This window comes from Bubalus kerabau, chromosome 6 (assembly GCF_029407905.1).
Source record: "Bubalus kerabau isolate K-KA32 ecotype Philippines breed swamp buffalo chromosome 6, PCC_UOA_SB_1v2, whole genome shotgun sequence".
In the NCBI taxonomy this organism is placed as follows: Eukaryota; Metazoa; Chordata; class Mammalia; order Artiodactyla; family Bovidae; genus Bubalus; species Bubalus kerabau.
The window spans coordinates 121,840,801-121,846,921 of NC_073629.1; positions in this window are offsets into that span (position 1 = coordinate 121,840,801).

Genomic DNA, 6,121 nt, shown 5'->3' on the forward strand with positions numbered 1-6,121 from the left:
ACACACACTGCGTCGTCCTTTGCGCCTGGCTGCGTCTCTCTCTGCCTGCACCATCCCCAGGCACACACCCGGCACGCGCACACACACACCCCCGGCCCCACACGGCGTGCACACACGCATCCTCACCCTATCCCCCCCCCCCCCACAAACAGCCCATGAACACCCAGCCCCCACACGCACACCCCTACAACGTGTGCACGCACGCACATGCACACACACAGAGCGTTGTCCTTTGCCTGGCTGTGACGCTCTGCCTCTGTCTCTGCCCACACGCCACACAGGCAAGCCCACACACACACACTCGCATCCCGCCCCGCCCCGACCCCCACACCACCCCCCACCCCCCACCCCCACATACACACACACACTGTGTTGTCCTTGGCCTGCCTGTGTCTCTCGGCCTCTGTCTCTTCCCCCGCCCCCCCTCCCGCACCCACAGGCGCACGCCAGGGCTGCACACTCCAACCACGCAACACCACCTGGGCATGTCACAGACACGCCACACACCGCCTCACGCCCCCCCCCCCCCCAACACACAGACACCCGGCCCACGCCACGCACATACGCGTGTGCACGCACACATACACACACGCGCGGGCGCACACACAGTGCTGTCCTTTGCCTGGCTGTGTGATACGATGCCTGTGTCTCTGCCCACACACCACATGCATACCCCCCCCCACACACACACACACGGCCCTCCACACACACACACACACACACACACACCCGGACACACACACACTGCGTTGTCCTTTGCCTGGCTGGGTCTCCCGGCCTCTGTCTCTGCCGCCACGCACACACCCATGTGGCGCACACGCCCCCTCGTGGCACCAATACACCACACACCTCCCCACCCTTCCCCCCCCCCCCCCCCCGCAACACACTCTCACACGGCCCCACATGCCACAGAGAACACCACACACCGCCTCGCCCCCACAAACACACACACACCCCCGACACACACACACTGCGTTGTCCTTTGCCTGGCTGTGACGCTCTGCCTCTGGCTCTGCCCACACGCCACACATGCAAGCCCACCACCCACACACACTCACGTCCCGCCCCGCCCCGCCCCCCCACACCACACCGCCCCCCCACACACACGCGCGCACGGCCCTGCACAGCGGCCACACAACACACACACACACACACCCCCTCCCCCCCAACAGACACACACAGAGACACACACACAGAGACACACACACACACACACACACACAGCGTTCTCCTTTGCCTGGCTGTGACGCTCTGCCTCTGTCTATGCCCACACACACACACTCACATCCCGCCCCGCCCCGCCCCCCCACACCACACCGCCCACCCCCCCTCCCCACACACACACACACACACACTGTGTTGTCCTTCGCCTGCCTGTGTCTCTCGGCCTCTGTCTCTTCCCCCGCCCCCCCCCAGCACCCGCAGGCGCACGCCACACGCGCACACCCGTGCCGCCCACCCGGCCCCCGGTGGCACCTATACACAACACACCCACACCACACACCTGCCCGCCCCCCCACCCCCACCCACCCACACACAGGGCTGCACACGCCACCCACGCAACACCACCTGGGCATGTCACAGACACGCCACACACTGCCTCGCGCCCCCCCCCCCCCACCCCCCCACCAACACACAGACACCCGGCCCACACCACACGCACATACGCGTGCGCACGCACACATACACACACACGCGCAAACACACACAGTGTTGTCCTTTGCCTGGCTGTGACACGATGCCTGTGTCTCTGCCCACACACCACAAGCATACCCCCCCCCCCCACGCACACACACACGGCCGTCCACACACACACACACAGCCCCGACACACACACTGCCTTGTCCTTTGCCTGGCTGGGTCTCCCGGCCTCTGTCTCTGCCGCCACGCACACACCCATGTGGCGCACACGCCCCCTCGTGGCACCAATACACCACACACCTACCCACCCTCCCCCCCCCCCCCCCCCGCAACACACTCTCACACGGCCCCACATGCCACAGAGAACACCACACACCGCCTCGCCCCCACAAACACACACACACCCCCGACACACACACACTGCGTTGTCCTTTGCCTGGCTGTGACCCTCTGCCTCTGTCTCTGCCCACACGCCACACATGCAAGCCCACCCACACACACTCACGTCCCGCCCCGCCCCGCCCCCCCCCCCCCCCCCCACACACACAGGCGCGCCCGGCCCTTCACAGCGGCCACACAACACACACACACACACACACCCTCCCCCCCAACACACACACACAGACACACACACAGAGACACACACAGACACACACACAGAGACACACACACACACACACACACACAGCGTTCTCCTTTGCCTGGCTGTGACGCTCTGCCTCTGTCTATGCCCACACACCACACATGCAAGCCCCCCCACACACACACTCACATCCCGTCCCGCCCCGCCCCTCCCCCCCCCGCCCCTCCCCCCCCCCCCCAACACACACACAGCGTTGTCCTTTGCCTGGCTGTGACGTGTGACGCTCTGCCTCTGTCTCTGCCCACACACACACACTCACATCCCGCCCCGCCCCGCCCCCCCCCACCCCCCCCACCCCCCCCCCCCACACACACACTGTTGTCCTTTGCCTGGCTGGGTCTCTCGGCCTCTGTCTCTCCCCACACACCACATATGCATGCCCACACACACACTCACATCTCGCCCCGCCCCCCACACCACACAACCCCCCCCCCCCCCACACACACACACACACACACTGTGTTGTCCTTTGCCTGCCTGTGTCTCTCGGCCTCTCTCTCTTCCCCCGCCCCCCCTCCCGCACCCACAGGCGCACGCCACACGCGCACACCCGTGCCGCCCACACGGCCCCCGGTGGCACCTATACACAGCACACCCACACCACACACCTGCCCGCCCCCCCCCCCCCCCCACCCAACCACCCACCCACACACTGGGCTGCACACTCCACCCACGCAACACCACCTGGGCATGTCACAGACACGCCACACACCGCCTCCCCCTCCCCCACCTCGCCCCACTGCGTGTGTTCCTGTCCCCTCTCTTTCTCCTTCCTTCCTTCCTCTGTCATCGTCCCTCTGCTTCTCGCTCCCCTCCCTCCACCTTCACAGGACAGGGTGCCTTTAAGATGAGTCTGCCTGTTGTGAATACACCCTGGACATGATGATTGCTACAGTCTGACCTCTCGCGCCTGTAACCTGGGGTGGCGGGGGGTGGGGGCGGGGGGTTGTCAAACATCCTTGGTACGCTAGGGATAGCTTTCTCTGTGGAAGGTGGAAGCCTCCCTTCCGTCTCTCGGTGCAGACAGGCAAACCGACCACAACTCAAAGCAACGGTGTTTGTGCCACGTGGGGCATACCTTCCACGGTCTCTACTGATGGACACACCACCCACTTCACCGAGCACATCCGAGGAGCCTTCACCCAAAGCTCTTGCAAAAGTCTTCAGAACTCTCAGTCTTCCAGTCACCTGCCACCATCAGGCGAGGTGTAGAGAACCGACGGAGAAACTGGAGAAATGACTTCTTCCATGGGGTTGGATGAACGGAGGAACAGGATGCTGAAGTGGATGCCTGACGTCTTGAGGAAAAGAGGATGGGGCGATGGGGGGTGGGGGCGGGGGAGGAAGGGCAGGACGGTCCACTTAGGAGGGCTGGTTGAACATGGACACATAAACTGTACATCCAAAGAATCCACAAGCACCTACTCTATACTATGCCAGCACGGGAAAATAGACGTATGACGTTGCATGAACCTCTAAGGGAAAAGACTCTGAACACCTGAAACGAACACGGCTTTGGAAACCCACCCTAGACTTCATTTCTGCCGTGAGGGTGCTGTCGTGTGCATATCTGAGGGGATTGATATGTCTCCCGGCCATCTGGATTCCAGCTTGTGCTTCATCCAGCCCAGCGCTTCTCATGATGTGTACTCAGCGTGTACGTTCAATAAGCAGGGTGACGATGGACAGCCTTGATGGACTCCTTTCCCTTATTTGGAACCAGCCTGTTGGGTTCCATGTCTAGTTCTAACTGTTGCTTCCTGACCTGCAGAAATACAGATTCCTACAGATTCCTCTTTTTTTTTTTTTTTTTTTAATTCCCTAACCTGAGTGGAAAGCGAGAGAGACAGAGAAAAGACAGACGGAGGGACGGGCGGGCGGACAGGCACGCAGGCAGGAAAAAGAAAGAAAGAAAATCATGAAAGGACCTACCGTCCCATCTGTTGTTTTCCAGATACAAAGAGAAAACAAAGGACCGAAAAGGACACGAGGTTTAAAATGGGAATTTGGAAAGATGGACATCCCCTTGGTCACTTCATACAGCACCCCTGTCAACAGAAGGGAATCGTTTCTCTTTTTCTCTCGACCCGGTCCTTCCAGACTTCAGAAACTCTCCGTGGAGGATTCTTATCTCCTTGGCGAGAGTGATTGCCACACGTTCCTTAGGGGCCCAGAGGATATTTCCGTGAAACGGGGGTACACACTTCTGGATAGGAGAGTCGTGTCCTATACGTGTGTGTGTGTGTGTGTGTGTGTGTGTGTGTGTGTGTGTGTGTGTTCCTTTGCGTGTGGTTCTTCACCCGAGACGGGGACTGGAGCCTGAAGTGTTCCGAGCTGCCTCCGCTATCTGGGGACAACAACCCTCTCTCGGGGGGGGGGGGGGGGGGGGGCACCACCACGTCCCATGTTCTCTTGTCCTTCTGACGGAGAACTCAAAAGGCCCTGTGCCTGAAGCCCTGCGGATGGAAGCTAGAGGACTTGGTGAACGTTTCTGACGGAGCCTCCCTGGTGGCTCACACGGTCAAGAGTCTGCCTGCGATGCAGGAGACCCGGGTTCCATCCCCGGGCCAGGAAGGCCTCCTGGAGAAGGACATGGCAACCCGCTCCAGGGCCCGACCCCGACGTCTAGAAATCAACCTCCTAGACTGCCTCTCCCTCTGCCGACTGGTTTCTCGAATCCGCTCCAGGGATGAACCTGTGTGTTTCCTTGGTTTCCTTACAAGTGCCTCGGGGGGGGGGGGGGGGGGGCGGCGGAATACCTGATGGCTTGCACCCCAGGCCTGCTTTCCCGCACCCGTCCATCGACATCACGGCCTCCTGAGAGGAGATACGATCACTGTTTCCCTGAATGGAGGATCTGTGCTCAGAAACTCTTGCTGTGACACGGAGGCCCCTACGAACTAACCTATTTCGCCCTTCCCTCCTTCCTGCCTTCTGGATTTTTTTTTTTTTTTTCCTTTCCCTTTCTTTCCTTTTTTTTTTTTTTTTTCTTTCCTTTCTTTTTCTCTCACGTCCATGCACACGCACACGCACACGCGCCGTCTCTCACGTACACACGTACATGCATGCACTCACACACAGTCACCAGCTCAGCTTTTCATGGGTTCCGGGCAAGGGTCAAGAGGAGGGAAAACTGGTGGGGTCCGGAGTAGGCCGCCGTCCCCACCCCACCCCACCCCACCCCACCCCACTGCACGTGAACCTCCGTGCCCTGTGGAGTGTTTTGGAGTCAAGTGACTTAAGAGCCGGCCAGCGCCAGAGGGACGCTCTGCCCCTCCCTCCTTTTCTGTCTCTCTGAAGGCAGGCAGGAAGGAAAACCTCCTCCCGCGGAAGGGAAGATGTCAAGGGACGGTGGCTGCTTCGACGCACGTCCGTCCGTGATCCTCACATGCATGACCCGGGTTTCCTGGGTTACACAAAGGAGGAGACTCCTTTGGCCTGACACGTAGGCGAGTCTGTCCCTCGGCCTCCCTCCCCATCCCCCAGCCCCCTTCCTCCGCGCGGGGCCGAAGGGGCCGTCTCAAGGTGGAGACGTGGAATGGCTGGGTGGGGCGGATCACCATTCAATAGAGAGAAGCTCGAGGCGAAGTCAGAGGCTCTGACTTGACTGGAAAGCTTTCTGCATTTGAATGAAGCTATCCGACGAGGCCCTGCAGGGGGAGGGTGGGGGAAGGTGGGGGTGGGGCCCACAGACAATAGCCCCTGCCTGCAGGGCCTGCCGGCCTGCCGGGCTGAGGAGGCCCTTTGGAGGCGGCGGCGGCGGCGGGGCCACGTCCCCGACTCCTGCAACTCGATCCCTTCAAGGAAACTTCTGGGGTGACTCCTGTCCAGGGAATC